This window comes from Haemaphysalis longicornis, unplaced genomic scaffold, assembly GCF_048455015.1.
Source record: "Haemaphysalis longicornis isolate Haplotype H1 unplaced genomic scaffold, Haemaphysalis longicornis Haplotype H1 scaffold_5, whole genome shotgun sequence".
Lineage (NCBI taxonomy): Eukaryota > Metazoa > Arthropoda > Arachnida > Ixodida > Ixodidae > Haemaphysalis > Haemaphysalis longicornis.
Window position 1 is genome coordinate 19,311,149 of NW_027526385.1, and position 17,205 is coordinate 19,328,353.

General features: G+C 44.1%; 1 long non-coding RNA gene across 1 annotated transcript; it reads left to right on the top strand.

The window, feature by feature from the left end:
- The first annotated feature begins 9,355 nt into the window (after window positions 1-9,355).
- On the top strand, window positions 9,356-13,471 carry LOC144139091 (uncharacterized). Its single transcript, XR_013316039.1, has 3 exons — window positions 9,356-9,577; window positions 12,108-12,219; window positions 13,088-13,471. It is a non-coding gene; the product is annotated as an uncharacterized LOC144139091 (long non-coding RNA).
- Window positions 13,472-17,205: the final 3,734 nt, after the last annotated feature.

The following is a 17,205-nucleotide window of genomic DNA, read 5'->3' on the forward strand; positions in this document are numbered from 1 at the left end:
TATAACACCTATTGGAGATATTAAAGAAAGTTAAAGCAGTGGGGACTCCGTAGCCACTTTTCGGACTTTTTGTGACGTCACATATATGGTTTGTGTTATTTGCGGCCTCTAAGCTAATCAATCGCCAAGGCACATGACTGGACAATTGTAATAGGGCTTCTAGTTCCGTTTGATCATAACACTTGAATTGTGACATGCAGTTAACATACTGAAAATTATGTTTTTGTGTTGGCCCTTATGACGTCACTCCTGCCCAAACACGCCACTGAAGATCGAACTCAAATTCAATACTTCTCGCGTTTATCCAGATTAAAAACGGCTTTCGTGACTGGAATAGGCCTATGCGAGGTACTCAATTCGAAGTCTTTCAAACTGAACTAGGTTGTGTTCTGTGTCGTGGCCCCATTAAAGGCATCACTAGCAGTTACTTGTTGCACAAAGGACAAGAATGAATCTCTGCTGAGATTTCAGCCAGGAACGCAGCTACCCTTCCAAGCACACGTTGTTAAAGTAACATTTCTCTTAACTGCATGGTTGGGAAGCGGCACACAATTTAGCCGATATCGGTACATTACAGTGTTGTGAATACAAATACACTACTCGCACCGGCAGCAGTTGCTTAATAGCCCAAATAATGTCAGAAACTTAAAAACAGGCGTCGAAGCCCATTTGACTTTCCCGCACTACACTTCCTGACATCTAAAACCAGCAATGCATGATGAAGCGGGATCGGTGTGGCTTGCCTAAGCGTTCTCTGAAACAAATACGGAGGCAGCAGGGACGTTTACGTGGAGTAAATGTATGCGAGAAGTTATGATGGTTACACGCTTTCGAAAAGAAATAAACCGCAGGAGGCACACATCATAATATACGAAGCCGCATGCCAGCCGGTAGGCTGTGTTTCAGTCTCGATTTCATTGAAATGTTTCGGTTTGCTTGCAAGCGCAGTCAAAAGATGCATGAATGCGGGTGAACACGAGAGCCTGCCGCCCCTACTGACCACTAGCTCACCTATACATGAAACAGCCAGCGGCAAAAGCAGTATTGCCAGCCCACCCGACCAGATACGAGACGGCAGTGAAATTGTTCGATCAGCTACAAACGTATTTCTAACAACGGCTCCCAGGGGCACCACGTCCTGGGCATTCGTTGGAAAGCTTCGGCGACGTTACCCTTCCCCGCCAATAAATTAGAGCGGGGCTTGGTGGTAAATACTCCTATACACCACTACACCAAGGTGGAATCATATGCACCCTTCCAAATTGGCTACGATGAAATGGGGAAGCTAATGAGGACATGGGCTCCAAGATGGCATCGATCGATTAACACTCGGCGTGAATTTTTCGAACCATTATGGACCAATTAGCCCAAAAACACGTTTTACTGAAGTAACACCCGATTCGGCTCGCCCAGGCCGCTTTGTGACGTGCGCTGGGACGTCACGAAAGAATAGAAGAAAAACGCCAGAGGAAAATGAGAGCACTAATTATTTCACAGCAAATTTTACAGCACAGCAAATTTCACTAATTTCACAGCAAACAAGGCATCGTTGGCTGTCGAAAAAAAAAAAAAAGCTGAGAGGGCTACGGAACGCATAATTTTTTATGTCTAACAAAAAGTTACTCAGTCTTTATTGTCTCCTTAACTAACAAAGTTAAGGTTAAACTGATTGTTCTCCAGTTCATTAGTAAGGCGGGTGCTGCTGGACTGCAGGTTCGCAACTTGACAGAATTTCCGTGTGTTATCGTTTAGCACGTCTGGCAGGTGTTTGTACAAAAGCGTTCATCTTGCGTTACAAATAGCGTTGGTATGTTCTTTTTTGTCTGTTGAGTGTTTAGCCCAGGCGTCAGGGGTTACTGTTGCTTTCGCTACGGGGCAAGGTGCTTTTTTCGGATCGCTTTAGTTTTTTTTCTAATACCAGGTTTTGGTGGCGTCCCACGGAATGATACTGCAGGGAAAAATTTGTCCGTTAGCTCGTTCGTTTAAAGTTTACAGATCACCGTTTTATGGTGCACAGATGGAGTATGAATACTATTTTCGAAAACCGGAAAGAAGTTTGCTAGCTCTTTGTTTAGTGCTTCATAGTCACTTTTATCTTATAAGATTAGTGTTTTCTTGAGTTTGCCGCGTCGCTTAAGGCGGAAGAAAAAACCTGAATGCAGTAATTTTTGGTCACTAACTTTTGGTAGGTATGAAATTGAGGATTAGCAATCCAAATGGCGTGGTAGTATTAAATATATTAATTTAGCGCAACCACCTGCAAAGTACAAAAGGCGCTCAAGGGCATGCAAAGAGGAAAATCTGCAGGCGAAAACGACATAACCGTGGACCTTTTAAAAGAGGGTGGAGATATTGTACTAAAAAACGTGACCACAGCGTGGAGATATGCCAAAATAGTTCTGACTCACGACAAGGTAGATACCAAACATACTAGGAATTACAGATCTATCAGGCTACTCTCAGTTGTATACAAGTTGTTCCCCAAGCTAATAGCTAAACGCATAACGAACAGCCTAAATTTTGAACAACCCAGGGAACAGGCTGGCTTTAAAAAAGGATAATCTACAATGTATCACATCTATGACATTAATCCAGTTATAGAAAAATCCTCAGTGTGCAAGAAACCGTTTTACATAACAGTTATAACCGATGAAAAAAAGCTCCTTGTTCATAAATCAACAAACTACTTAACAGGGGGGAGGCGTTAACGGATGCTACAAATTAGACCTTCAGACGACTCCTACACGACATATATGATAGATGTATGGGCTCAGATAATCCTTGACAAGCAAAGCGTAAAATTCCCTGTCAGAAAGGGACCGCGAAAGAGAGACACCATCTCGAAAAATTGTTCACAGCATTTCAGAATAGGGTATTCAGGAAGCTTTACTGGGAAAGGCTGAATTACACATAATCGGGAGCAATTGAGTCATCTGACATTTCCAGACGACACAGTCTTGCTCAATGAATTTGAGAACAACCGCAAAAAATAATCGAAATAAAATCAGAAAGCTTCGCCGTTGAGTAGGAGGAAATAACTTTAACCTGTCCAATGGAGTGCTAAAAATAAAAATGAAAATATTTAAGACAACAGGTAAAGATGCCGAAAGACCCTCTTCTGCCTGGCTAACGAAACACTAGAACAAGTAGAAGAATATAACTTCCTTGGCAGGGTGTCAGTGCTGATCCCAACCAGGATGAAGGAATCTGGCGCAGTATAGGAATGAGATGGGGCACATTACTCAGCAAGCACTCACAATAATGAAAAGTACGCTACCTCTATCCCTGAAGAGAAGTGTGTAAAATGCGCTCTGCCGGTTATTTCATAAGGAGTAGAAACTTCTCGCCGTACTAAATAACTGGAAAACAAACTTCGACCGGCTCAATGGGTCATGGAACGGAGAATGATAGGAGTAACGCTTGAAGATAGTAAACTAGCGTCATGGCTCAGGGAGCCAACTCGAGTCGATTATATCATAGTTCAAATTAAGAAAAAGAAGTGGACCAGGGCAGGCCATGTAGTGAGACGAACTGACAACGCGTGGACCACGAGAGTAGCCGAACTGTCACCCAGAGACGGGTCTAGAAGGAGGGACAGGCCAATAACTCGATCGAAAAGAGAACTAAGAAAATCTGGAGGCAAAGGATAGGCTCCGGAACGATCGCCGGGTGGCGCTGCCCTCTCCCCTCCGGGGGAGTACGCCGGGGCGGCGGCCTATTCGGCACGTGCTTTTTTCGCTGCGCGCGTGCTGCATTTCTCGCGCTAGGAAGAGGGCTGGGTAAAATTTTCTTTCGACTTATGAAAGCATACACATTAGCACGTGTCCAGCAAGTTCGGTTTCCACGTAGAGTAGCTACTGGGTCCATTTTTGCCGGTGCTTGTCTTGTCGTCTGCTACGCGCCAGTCGAACGGCCGAGCGCCCCGGCGGTTTCACGGGATAAAAGCTCCATTCGATTCAGAAGGGGTGCACGGCAACGTTGCAGAGAAAGTTCTGTGGTGCCGGTGCAGTGCAGCAGCGTGGTTCCGCGGTGCCGTGCATCACGGCTGCACCGTCAGCAGCGCCCCTGCGTGTTTACAATCGAGCGAGGTGCAGGCATAGTCGTCTGCTAATCATCCTCGCCTGTCGTCCTCTACAACTGGATGTTTACGGCCATCTGGGTTGCGTCGTACGCATCAGCGGCGACGCTAAGTTCGTCCAGCGTATCTTCGAGCTCGACGGACATTTTCACGCGGTCGCCGCAACTGCCGGTAGCCACCTGCCAACCCGCAAAGCCTCAACGCTCACGGCACCGAATCGCTGCACCTCCTCCGTAGCAGGTGCAGCGGTTCTCTGCACCGCGGCGGCACCGCTGCTGCACCATGAGCAATCGAGCGACGCGGTGCACGGCACCATTCCTGCAGCGGCGAATCGAGCGCTTTGGTGCAGCGCACCTTGCAACGGTGCAGGCGTTTCAGGGAATCGCGTCTGAATCGAATGGAGCTAAAGAGTACTCTTGTGGGCGACCCTTGGCTGGTCTAACCACCTCAGTCATCGCGAAACGACTGCGTCTGGTGAACGGCTTTTCAGCGCCCTAAACAGACGCCCCCCGGCCCGCTCCTCCGCGTCTGGCAAGTGCACGCGCAGCTCGCAGCTCGCGCTGTCTCCCGCACCGCCAGAGGCATCCAGCCTCCTACTCACGAATGCGAACAAAAAGCGACCGCCGGCTGCGCGAGCCACTTAAGCCAGCACGTACAAAGAGCGGCGGGAACACTCTTCACTAGCCCGAAACGAACAGATGAAACTGAAAGCGAAAAAAAAAAAAAACCATATTGTTGAATGGTCAGCTGCCACGACAGTAACAAGGCGAAAGAAGAGGATCCATTCGTTAAATTCTGCATATTCCCCGCGAAAGCGCACCAAAAGGAGAGACAGTAAGCATGGATCACTGCAGTTCGAAAGGTGAAATAAGTTGACACATTTTTGTTTGTATCTGTCTGCTTTCAGTTTACATTACTCGGCTTTGAAAATGCGAACTAGTGTTCTAACGAGTCCTCCCCTCTACACTTTTTTTAATGCATGCTGCCAATGATTGTTTTCCGCTATAATAAATGAACTTCGGAGTTGTTTAGCTGGTGCCGTTCGATATTGTCCATATAAACACAATAGGTTGACATTTTGCATGGGTGAAGAAAAAAAAATAGTTTCTAGCGATTTACCTGGCTGTAGTAGCTCTGGTCCGTCTGGTCATTGTGACTTGTGTTCTGGACGGGATTGCTGCGTTGTTCGCTTTTTTCCCACATTTAGAAATACTGGTAATTAAAAGAGGTATACACCAAATTCTGTATATTATAGTAATTAAAAGTTATACGCCACAAGCTGTTCTGTTGTTTCCGCGAACTGTCACGCTAACCCATACTTGTACTCCCAGCGGTTGAAAAACATTGCGAACAAATATTTCTTCAAGGACAAGTAAAATGGAAATGCGGCGCTGTCAGCGCACCCCTTAATTAGCGTGTGCCTTTCTAATGCGTGTTTATAAGATGCAGCTGATTTGTTTCAAGAGTAAGAAATAACCTATTAACCATAATCAATCACGTTTATCTTACATTTCTTGCAAGCGTCAGTGTTTCTGCAGTCCAGAAAGTCCGGATGTCAGAAGCGCGAGCACGCGAAGGGAGTAACAAACAAGAGAAAGGTACGCTGTGACCAGCTGAACAGCTGTCGCCTTGCAGAAGAAAAGAGCAACCGACGACCGCCGAACAACGCGTTTCCCCCCTTAAAATCGTCGGGGCAGTCTGCCTGTCGAGCGGCGGGAAGCAGGCGGCGCGTCTGTAGCAGACGACAAGACAAACGTCGACAAAAATGAACTCAGTAACTACTCTACGTTTAAACCGAACTTGCTGGACACGTGCTAATGTGTATGCTTTCATAAGTCGAAAGAAAATTTTACCCAGCCCTTTTCCTAGCGCGAGAAATGCAGCACGCGCGCAGCGAAAAAAGCACGTGCCGAATAGGCCGCCGCCCCGGCGTACTCCCCCGGAGGGGAGAGGGCAGCGCTTCCCTCGCCTGGCAAACTTTAGCTTCGCCTCCCTATGGACACGGGCAGCGCAGGACAGCATCGCGTTGAGGTTGCTTGATAGCGGCCTTCGTCATGCAGCGGACCTAAATAGGCTGTTATTGTTTTAAGGGCGAAGCCCTTTAGGATCTCGCGGTCTGGAGCTGTCCGCGCGCACAGCACTGTAAGCCATCTATCGAGAGCGGCGCACACTGTAGTACCATCCGCACGCCATCTGGGCAGAGCGCCGCAAACTGCAGTAGCAAAGAGCGCGAATTTAAAAGGGTCCGAAATGAAAAAAACGAAGCAAAAACCATAAACTGTCAACGATAATTCGCGGAAAAAGAGCAGTTGCAATCGCAGTTGAAACTACAGTGACTACAGCGAGCTACACGAGAGGGCACTCTGGTGCAATGCGGATATAAGCGCGTTCCGGAATCAACCGACCACTATCAGGGGTACGTGCATAGACCTCGTCTTTGCCCATTGCAATATAGCCCCCCTCGAAGAACCACTATCTCTGCACTTCACCGATCACAAGGCAGTGATCGTGAAGGGGAAACGCAACCCGGACCTCGTCGCAACATACCACCAATACCTCTAATAAAACACTGTATATATACAGTGCACACAAGTTCGTCCGTTCAGTGATGCATTTAATGCGCGACAATTTCTGTCAATTCAGCCCAAATCGGGCCCATAAAGCCTCACATCTCCATGCCGTGAATGATGGCGAGGGTGCGAATTACTGTGACACGAATTGGCTTTCGTGTGGCCCTTGTCATTTACAGTGCATCTACTGCGCCTCAAAATCATTTAAAACTCAGAGTACATCAGCACGCATGGACGATGACGGTCATCCGACAAGCAATACAGAACTTCCGTCCCAGTGCTTCGCACCCTCGGTATCGTTCACGGCGTGGAGATATGTGGTGATTTTTTGTTGTTGTTAATGATTATGATGATAAATACAAGAATTTCTAACCGTAAAAAAATATCTTCCACATAGGAGTACCGATATCGCTTGTATTTGAATTGTTGATTGATTGTGGTGCTTAATGGACCGAAGTTTCGAACACACGAGAGGTTTTGCTTTTTACCTCCATCAGAAAAGGGGCCGCCGTGGCCTGGAATCGAATCCACGTTTTCGTGCTCTGTATCACAACGCCTTAGCCACTGAGTTACCACGGCGGGTTGCATTTAGATTGTGTTTTACTCTTTGCAATTTGACTGTGAACTGTTTTTTTGCTTTGAAGTAATTCATAACAAAAAATTGCCGTATAATACACGACACATGAAAATCGCAATCATCTCGAGGCGTCTTATAAAAAGTGGTTCTGAGTGCCGTTGAGAGGGGCTCGAAAACTAGAAGAAATCAACAAAAAAGCATTGTAGAGTTCTATTGTCTAAATCAAAAAGAAACGGCAATGAATTCTTCACATTGGTGTCGTCTCCACAAATTACTACTCACCGAAACTTCAGTTGCATATTGTCACAGACGAGATGTAAAAGCTCGATGGTTGAAGGCTCTAAGCGTTGAGATTGCTGCGGGAACTGACTGCAAAGTAAATGTAGCAATCAAGCGCTTCTGGAGTCCGTGCGACGTCCTTTTTTTCTCTGCCCGTCAGCTGACAATAATGGAATAGGATATGATGCTGCTGATAAATTTTTGAGGATGGGGATGAAGAGAGCTCAGCTTCTGGCGCGCATGTGCTTGCATCAGCTGGCGAAAAAGTTACTTGCGCTACCGGCGTTTTCGCTTATGTCGGTGCTGGCGCCAGTACCCCAAACGCAGAACATTCCGATTTTTTGATCAATCTAGTTGTCGAGACTACCGAAGCGGAGATATTTTTACGGCCTTGTGTGAACAGCAATAAATACTGCATCATACATATAATAAGCAACACACCACATTTCCTCAGGAACTGCTGGCGTATCCGTATGTGGCCCTGGAGTGATGCTTGGTGCTTCTGTTTAACATCAAAAAGATTCGTTTCCACAAACGGTTTTTGGCGAAGGTGATGGAGTGAAGCATTAGAGAAGCATGGTAATAAGTACATCAAGCAGGCGAGGCTTTAAGGTAAACTAAGGCCATAAAACACACTTCTTTTAAACAAATGTAAAAGCAGCTGACGTTAAAGGAGCATCCGCATAAAAGCACACACAGCTCCCCCAGCCGCACAGTTGCCAGCAAGGAATAATCTGCGCAAAGTCGTATGGCCTACCGTTTAGTGGGCAGGGTTAAATAAATGCAAAATCACGGCACGGATATCAAAAGAGGGCGAGGCAGGAGAGATCACAACACAAATCGATAAGAGAGAATAGCACATAGGCCGGCCAGGCTTTCGAAGTTGAACGTGAACTCACCCAGTAATTCGCATTATGATGAAAGTGTTATTTTCCGAAAAGAGAGCTGCGCGCAGCGTGTTTCTAGCAATAAACGTCGCTACTTCGTTGTGGCACGTAATAAATAGAGGCGTACGGGCAAGGGACGGCCACAAATCTTAGAGAAAAATTTTACAGAACATGCTTTGCAGCATCTTAACGCAATAAACTCCGACGAATGCGCAAGTAATTGCTTGGCTAGGCTGTTTTGTTCTTATTCAACTTGCTCGACATCAAAAGCTGGTGACAGTAAATGCTTCGGCAGCCACAACCTCCACCCTGCCCCCAGCCAATACAACGGGGACCTTTCTTTCTTGCAGAAGGCCCTCTTCCAACGGTAAAATGAGTAGCCATTACAATTCGTTATTCGAAGCACGTGTTCAGCAACAATTAAAATGAGAAATTGCGTCAATCTATACACTAATGCCATCAATTGGAACATGGACTGCCCGGCGTAAGTGGCTGTTAAATTCATAGTTCGCTCAAGATTCAACAAATTTTCACTTGTGTTCAGCGTGCATCATGTTCTTAGAATCTATCTCGGCCTTAGTACGCGAGACATGGGTATTGGCAAATGTATGATAATGCTTTATCGATCATTAAAAGCTGCACTTTGCTTTTTGCAGTGTTGTGCCGTGAATATGCGCGCAGCCTCAATACAAAGGAGACGTACCTACTCTTTCTACCAAACTCCGCCGTTAAGGGCAAGACTGCAGCCGTAAAATTGAAAGCAAATTTTTCTAACCTTTGTTAAGAAGGGCCCAGTTGCAAGATGTGACGCGCCCTTGCGTCTTTGGCCCAAAAGAAAGCCTTTGAAAGTCTAGTGCATACTTGCGCAACAATGCAAAAGTAATTGTTTTCACACGTTGGGGCTTTTTTGTGTCTCCGTCGTCTGCATCGGAACCAAAGCAGCTATTACGTCAGACCTATGCGACTCTTGCTGGAAAACGCGCTTCATCACGCCACTACATTTCTTCAAGGCGCCAAGGAGGCTCATTGGCTAGGCAGGGCGTAAGGGGAACCGTCGGGCATCTAAACCGAAACGAAATGCGCCTAAATACGATAAGCTATTTTCTTGCCCTTCATCTCTTCCTTCTACTGTGTTGGCAGATGTCAGAGGCAGCCGTTTGGATTGCTGAAGTTAAAGTAGTGAATGGTGAGTTAAATTTCAGTCAATACTATCTTTCTGAATGGCTTCCTTCCTGGCGGTAATGAGTTTCTCAAAAAAAAGATGACTGTCTATTTTTTACCTTCTGAAGACAGTAGCATTTTTTTGCAATACAGTTTCCCAAGCAGGCTGCTAATTTCCCGGAATAAATCAGTCTACAATACAAGCGAAAGAAGTTTGTGTGTCTTCCAAGTAGGAAAAAATCTATGGCAGTCGAGAAACTGATTGGCCGCAATATTTTACAAAACTTTGTAGCACAGAACCTAAACGAGCATATTTCTTTACTGTGTGTTTATGAGAACTTCAAAACTGTAAACTCTAAAGCACTACGTACAATGCATACTATGTACAGAAAATATCACCTATTTTTTATCGTGTCCGGAAATAGGAAGCAGTAGTCACACGGCGAAATGTAGAAGGGCGGAAACTCCACAAAAAAGGACCTTACCAAAATACTTGCTAAGAATTTCCCCCAAGAACTCCCACTGTAAACATTCTCTTTATTCGCAACCCTCTGTAAGGCTTCATTTTATGTTAGTATGTCTTACACACCAAAAAAACATGTCCAAAAACTTTTTTCTTGCCAAGTCGTTTGTGCACTCAAACAATAATCAAAATACATCCTAGTATTGTTTTCTATTTGGTTGAAGATGGGTAAATGAGAGATGAAATAAAGATGGGTAAATGGTGAGGCAATTCGTTTTTTCGAATGGCTGGCTTAGTCGGAGGGAAATGTGAAATGCGGCAAGGCCGATGCATTGTGCAACGGGGGAAGGGGCATTTAAAATCGGCGCGGAATTCAAATGCAAATGACCCTGCACATTTATGCCTTATACATGCAAGATCTGCAAAGAAATTCCTACTCCTCTATCTTTGTTTCAGTACCGTTTGCCGATACACCTCAGTATTCACAAGTCGGATAAATAAGTGGTCGGGGATGCGGCCCGTCACGAGAGCTATCAAAGCGTGATGGGTGTTACGGAAACGGCTCAACGTGCCACGTTGCGTGTTCTGCCCATGCTAAAGGCACAGTAAACAACATAGCCCCACGCCATAGCGTACGCACCAATTTAATAGAGTGCCTAAAGCCCATCGTAGCCATATCATTTGGGTTGCTGGAGCCAAATAAATGAATTCAAGGCTCATGAACACAGTCTCTCACTCAGCGAGCGTGCGGCTTGCTGAGGTACTTCTGACGCGGTGTGCACTTGCAAAAATGTTAACAAAAAAAAAAGAAACGAGCTGCCCATTTAGGCATATTGCGAGATCTTGCGATTGGCACAGGTGCATCTTCGGCGGCTAAGAATCGGCGTGCACTACGCTGACCATCTTCAGTCGGGTGTTTCAGCGCATACGCACAGCCTCGCTTGCTAGCCCGAGCGCTATAGTAAGATCCTGCTACGCTATCGTAAGATCCTGCTAAGGCGAGACCTTAGAGTCGCTTACTAATATTTACTAGAGGGAAACCTGACGCCACTGTCTATGGGAGCCGCGCTTCGGCGAGCATTAGGTTATGTACCGGGCAGGCACGTTATACTTGTTCATTGGCATGGCTCATGAACAGGCTTAAAAGTTGGCACTGGCTGCGAAAAAGCACCAATATAAATGTAGAAGGTTCATCAAATGTGTTTTGCTATAATAAAATTGACACTCCCAAATGATTAGAAATTTCGTGCACGATGAACAAGATAAAATGTTACCCTTTTTTGTCGATTTTGGCTTCGAGACAAAATAGAAGCCGTATGGCTAGGTAAGCCAAGTAGGCGAGGAACGTCCCTAGCGGCAATGGCGCCGCCCACGGCGGCCCGCGACTGCAGCGACAGATTTCCCTCTAATATATATCAGTATGAAACTCCATGGACGACACTTCATTTTTTGTTGTTGTTAACAGTTGTAACGACTGTACACCGAATCTAAGGGGTGGTGGCTCGTACGCAGTAATTACCCTAATTAAAGTTTGTATTCCTGTAACATAATAGGACAGCTTTATATCGGCAATTCTTCGGTGGAGCAAGCGCCTACCACGAGTACTAACACCGTCAAAAAATTTTAGGAAGCTTTACAATGTTTGCGTATTACAACGTAATGCGGCCCGAGAGCATTCGACAGGAAGGCTACCGTGTCTTTTGGTTCTTCTACACAGTATTAGGGTTGACAGGGGATTCTGCTTACAATGCAGTTGTAACTTTTACCAACTGTTGCAAAGCACACTCCGTAATGCTGAAGGCTTTTCGGATATTTGGTGTGAATGTTTTTCCATCTAAAGAAGTCTGGCATAATCCAGTCGTTTTATGAGTAAGAAGACAACATCCGTGGTATCATCACAGAATTTGCAAGTTGCGCCAGCTTACTTACCGTAATTTTGTGCATATTGATTTGAAACTTAGCCTACTAAAGGGAAAGGAGTAGTTTTTGCTTCATGGAAACGTCATAAAATAGGTGACATAGAAGTAGTAATTGTTGCACCGCGTTTTATATTTCCTTTTTGACTGCCATGACTGTTTCCACCTTTCTTAAGGCACATGCCTGTTCGAGGGAATGAAAGTACCAAGACACCGTCCAGTTAAGCTTCAAGATCCCTGCGTGAAGTATATATGTAAACCGAGGAGGAAACACCTCTACATTTTGGGGTTTGTCCTTTTCTTTATTTCAATCATACCATGTGCTGTTCGTGGGAACTGGTTGAAGCTTTAGGCGAATGAATTTTGTCTCTCACAGCAAAACCGTGTTCAAGGGAAACAATAGGAAGTTTGTGTTCGTACGATTTCGATGTGTGTAATGCTTGTGTTGTTACTTTCCGACCCTGAAACTTTTAGATATCAAGTTACAGATAACTGCTGAAAAATGTACCCATGTACACTCTCTTAAAAAGCTACACTCCTGGGTACAAGTATTTTTTCTTAGAAACAGATGAAGAATTTTTTGAATGAGAAAGAAAGTGGTGAAAAAATGCCCGCCGGGTTGGATCCCACCCGGCGGGCATTTTTTTTTACCACTTTCTTTCTGACCCACAAAATTCATCTGTTTCTATGACCCACCACAACCTCCCCTTTGCTTTTCGAGGTTTTCTTGACTGCCAACCCTTATTTTCTATACTTTATATAAACTTTGCTGCATGTGGCATATATATATATATACATATATATATATATATAGATATATATTATAGAATCGTGTAGGCTTTCACCGGGCAATTACAAAGAGGAAACCATCCTACGCCAATCTTACATTATTATGCACACATCTGTACTAGTGTCACAGCTCAGAAACTTTGCGGCATGTGGCATAAATAAATCACTGTCCAGAGCGACCCCTCAAGTAAATGAACTGGTGACTATCTGCGATTAGCATTCTAGGTTTCCCAGTTTACTAGCTTCGTTCGTCGTCTTCGTGGTACTTTTCAGCGTAAAGTCCCAGTGAGTTCTTTTGTAGTTGGCGTCCCCGACCTGATTTCGTAACATATTTGTCAAGGTTTTCAACATTGATTTCTCTTTTTAGGTGCGGTAAAGCGTACGCTGGGGAAGGCTGTTGGATAGAAAGTAAACACAAGCCTTGGCCACACTGTTGTCCAACTATTCGATGCGGACAAGCGCCGATTGGGCAAAAACTCGGCAGCCTGATTGACGTACCTACAACTACGCTTACATCTACAACTACGCCTAAGTGCAGGAAGTCATAAACCTTTTATGTTTTAAATAATGAGCACACAGTACACTTCGCGGCAAATGCCACCTTTTGGTATGAAGGATACTCAGACAAAAGTTGTGTGCTGTCAATGTTCACCAGATTTTGCGCCTTCTCAATTACGAAGCCAATTAGTCCTGTGTAAGGAATTTCCGTTTATTCTGGCAGACTTCACAATAAAAAAAGAACAAATCAGAATTTTTTAGTGCAACAGTTGTGAACATTCGCATTGTGCCCTGGTATAAGATAAATTGCTGTGTTCGTATTAAGACGTCATGAAATTACTTCGGTGACTCCTCTGATGTGTGGATCTTTTTAACAGCTGACTCTTGTGACGAAAGCTGCCTACCATTCATCACACAAGATCTGAAAATGGGTGAAGAATTGAGCTAAGGTTTCACCAAAGCTTTGAATAACATCCAAAAAAAAGTCAGTCATAGCTTACTTCTAGTGGCAGAACACGTCGGCGCAGGACGGAATGGACAAAAAGGTTATTTTTGGATTAGTGCGTTACAGTGTATGTATTACTTTTGTTGCTTTCTTTTGTTCAGGATCAAGCTTCTCCGCTTGCTACGCCTGCGTTTGCCACCTTTCGATACTCTCTGAGTTTGATTTATCTGTGCGGGAATGTGCTATTACGTATAATTATTATTATTTTAGTTGCAAATGAGCTGTATATAGGAAATAAATCATTTTGTGTACATCACCAATTAGGCAATCACCGTATTTTTTGTTCGTCGCTCTTTGTTACCATAGCGGCCGATGTAGCTCATTAAAGAGGGCATCGTCAATCCGCTTTGCCGCGAAATTTTTTCTTTTCACCCGCGTAATTTATTTATTTATTTATTTATTTTGAATACCCTAAAGGCCCGAAAGGGCATTACATAGGGGGGGATGCAATTCAAACAACGTAACTCAACACATATCAATACAAACTACTAATGGCAGGCAGACACCTATCTGTGCATAAGGTTCAATTCACACCAAAAAAAAAAGAAAAAAAAATAGAGAAAGAGAGAAAGAGGGCAATTAACATCTGCAGTGCATCACACCACTGAACCAGGCACTCGCGGGGGTCAGGTTTAGAAATAACGTATTGTTAAAAACAACAACAACAACAAAACACATCAAAGAAATCAAAGGGCTGGCGAAAGTGGCATTTGTACATCTAATAGATGTGAAAATATCTTATACATTTAAAAACGCACTCAATGCAGACTGGAAAGCAGAAGTGTTAGTGAGAGACACAATATTTTGAGGAAGAACGTTCCACTCCTGTATAGACAATACCAGAGGGGAATTTTGATGTTTTTTTGTCCTGGAAAATATGGGAGCAACTTTGCATGTATGGTCATTGCGGGTGGACACATAATGGGCGGGAAGAATCTGAGTTGTTGAAAAAGACGAATTGGAATAGTAGAGAGAATGAAAAAGAGACAAACGGAAAAATTTTCGGCGCGTGCTCAGATCAGGAAGGTTAAGTGACTGTTTTAATGCCGAAACGCTATGATAAGGAGAATAGGTGCGCAAAATGAAACGGGCCGCCTTACTTTGGATGGATTCGATACAATCTGTAAGGAACGTGGTGTGAGGGTGCCAAATAACTGAGGCGTAGTCGAGCGTAGCTCGGATAATGGAAATGTACGCACGAAGCCTTGTGTCACTATTTGCTAGATATAAACGGCGTTTAAGAAAACCAAGCTTTTTCAGTGCCTTATTAGTGATATGCTCAATGTGCATATTCCAGCTTAAATCGGATGTGAAAATGACACCGAGGTATTTGAAAAAAGGGGTTCGTTCAATTACGCTACTGCGCAGCGTATATATCTTAGACGGAGGGTTTAACAGGGAAGAAAAAGTCATGAGTTTGGTTTTTTCTTCATTGATTTCCATTTTCCATACGCGACACCATTCCGCGAGGGTATTCAAATCTTTTTGCAGAATCGCTACATCACCCACAGTGCAGATTTGTCTATAAATCACACAATCATCGGCGAACAGCCGTATTGTTGAATTAATATTACTGGCTATGTCACTAATATATATAAGAAATAATAACGGGCCCAACACCGATCCTTGCGGAACCCCTGATATAACTGGACAGGAATCAGATAGGTTATCATTTATACGTTCTGACTGAGTATGACCGCATAGAAACTCATTAATCCATTGGCTGATTTTTTCATCTAACTGGAGTCTGTTTATTTTCCTAATTAGCCGTTTATGGGGTACACGATCGAATGCTTTGGACAGGTCAATAAATATTGCGTCGGTGTGAAGTGATTTGTGCAAAGAATCGTGTAAATCTGTAGTCAGTTCGAACAACTGCGTTTGGCAGGAGCGCTTGTACCTGAAACCATGCTGATTTTCAAATAGCCAATTATTTGCATTAAGGTGACACATAATGTGAGAGTAAATTATATGCTCTAGAAGCTTACAACAAACTGATGTGAGTGATATCGGGCGGTAATTGCTTGGACAGGATGGCTCACCAGATTTAAAAATGGGTACAACATGACCAAACTTCCAATCATCAGGAAGGCAGCCGGTATCCAGTGATTGTTGAAATATTAAAGACAACAAGAACGATGATACATGGGAAGTTAGTTTCAGCAGTTTTGTACTGATACCATCCGGTCCAGGACTGGAGTTTAGAGGGAGCATGTCAATAGCGCGGAGTACACCTGTAGCAGTGACGGTTATAGGCTCGCTTGGGTGCGTTATCGTGCAACTAGAAACTGTGCAGGGCTCATCAAGTGGTGGTTCATCGACGAAAACGTCGCTAAATGTTTTGTTCAGAATATCAGGACATAATTCATTTGGCACAGTGAGACCATTTGAATCCTTCAGAGTAACTACACCATCGACATCTTTCGGGTTAACTGTACGCCAAAACTTTTTGGGATTAGATTGCAACAAATTAGGCAGCGTATCATTAAAATAATAATTTTTTGCTTCTTGGATTGTTCTTTCTGATTCACGAGCTAATTCTTTATATCTTTTCCAAGCATCATCATTGTTGCTTTGAGAGGCCTTTTTGTATGCTCTTTTCTTTTTGTTTAGGCATTGTTTTACCTTCTTTGTAAACCAGGGAGCATTAGCTTTTGATTTGAAGGAAATCTCTGGTATGCACGTAATTTCAACCTTCTTAAGAAAGTCACGGAAGATTACCCAATTTTCATTAGTTGTGCGAGAGTCAAACTCATTTTCAAAGGAGGTAGAAAAATCAGTTAACATGCAGTTCATTTTTTCGCGATCGACCTTGTTATAATTGAGTATACGTTTAAGCTTCGTTTTCTTATTAGGAAGAGGAAGTGGGTGTAAACAATGTATCACCCTATGGTCGCTAATCTCATCAATAACACGTGTGACAGCATTATCGGGACTGTTTGTTAAAAGTAGGTCTAGGATGCGTTCGCCTCGCGTTGGTTCTTTTACCAGCTGGGTTAAGTGAAACAATCTTAGCGCGTGCAGGAAGCGAGACACCTCTGGTCGGGCAGGTGTTGATAGCGAAGGTGGTGTGGTCCAGTTTATGGTGGGGTGGTTGAAATCGCCACCTAGCAACAGCACACACTGAGGGAATTTATTGTAGATCATTTCAAGTACGTCGGTCAGGTGATCTACAAAGTCTATATTACTGTCAGGAGGACGATAACACACCGCAATAATACACGTGTTGCCTTCGAACTGGGTTCTAACGCACAGTAATTCAAGGGGGGAATCAATTATTACAAGTGAAGGTTGATAAACAGCTCTTATTGCTATCAGAACACCACCCCCTCGGGAAGTTCTATCTTTACGGAAAACTGCAAAGTAGTCTGGGAGCAATAATTCACTATTGTGTATATCATCTCTGAGCCAAGTTTCGGTTCCTAGTATGATATCAGCGGAACACGTGTGAGTAATGGACAGCAAAGTATCAACTTTATTTA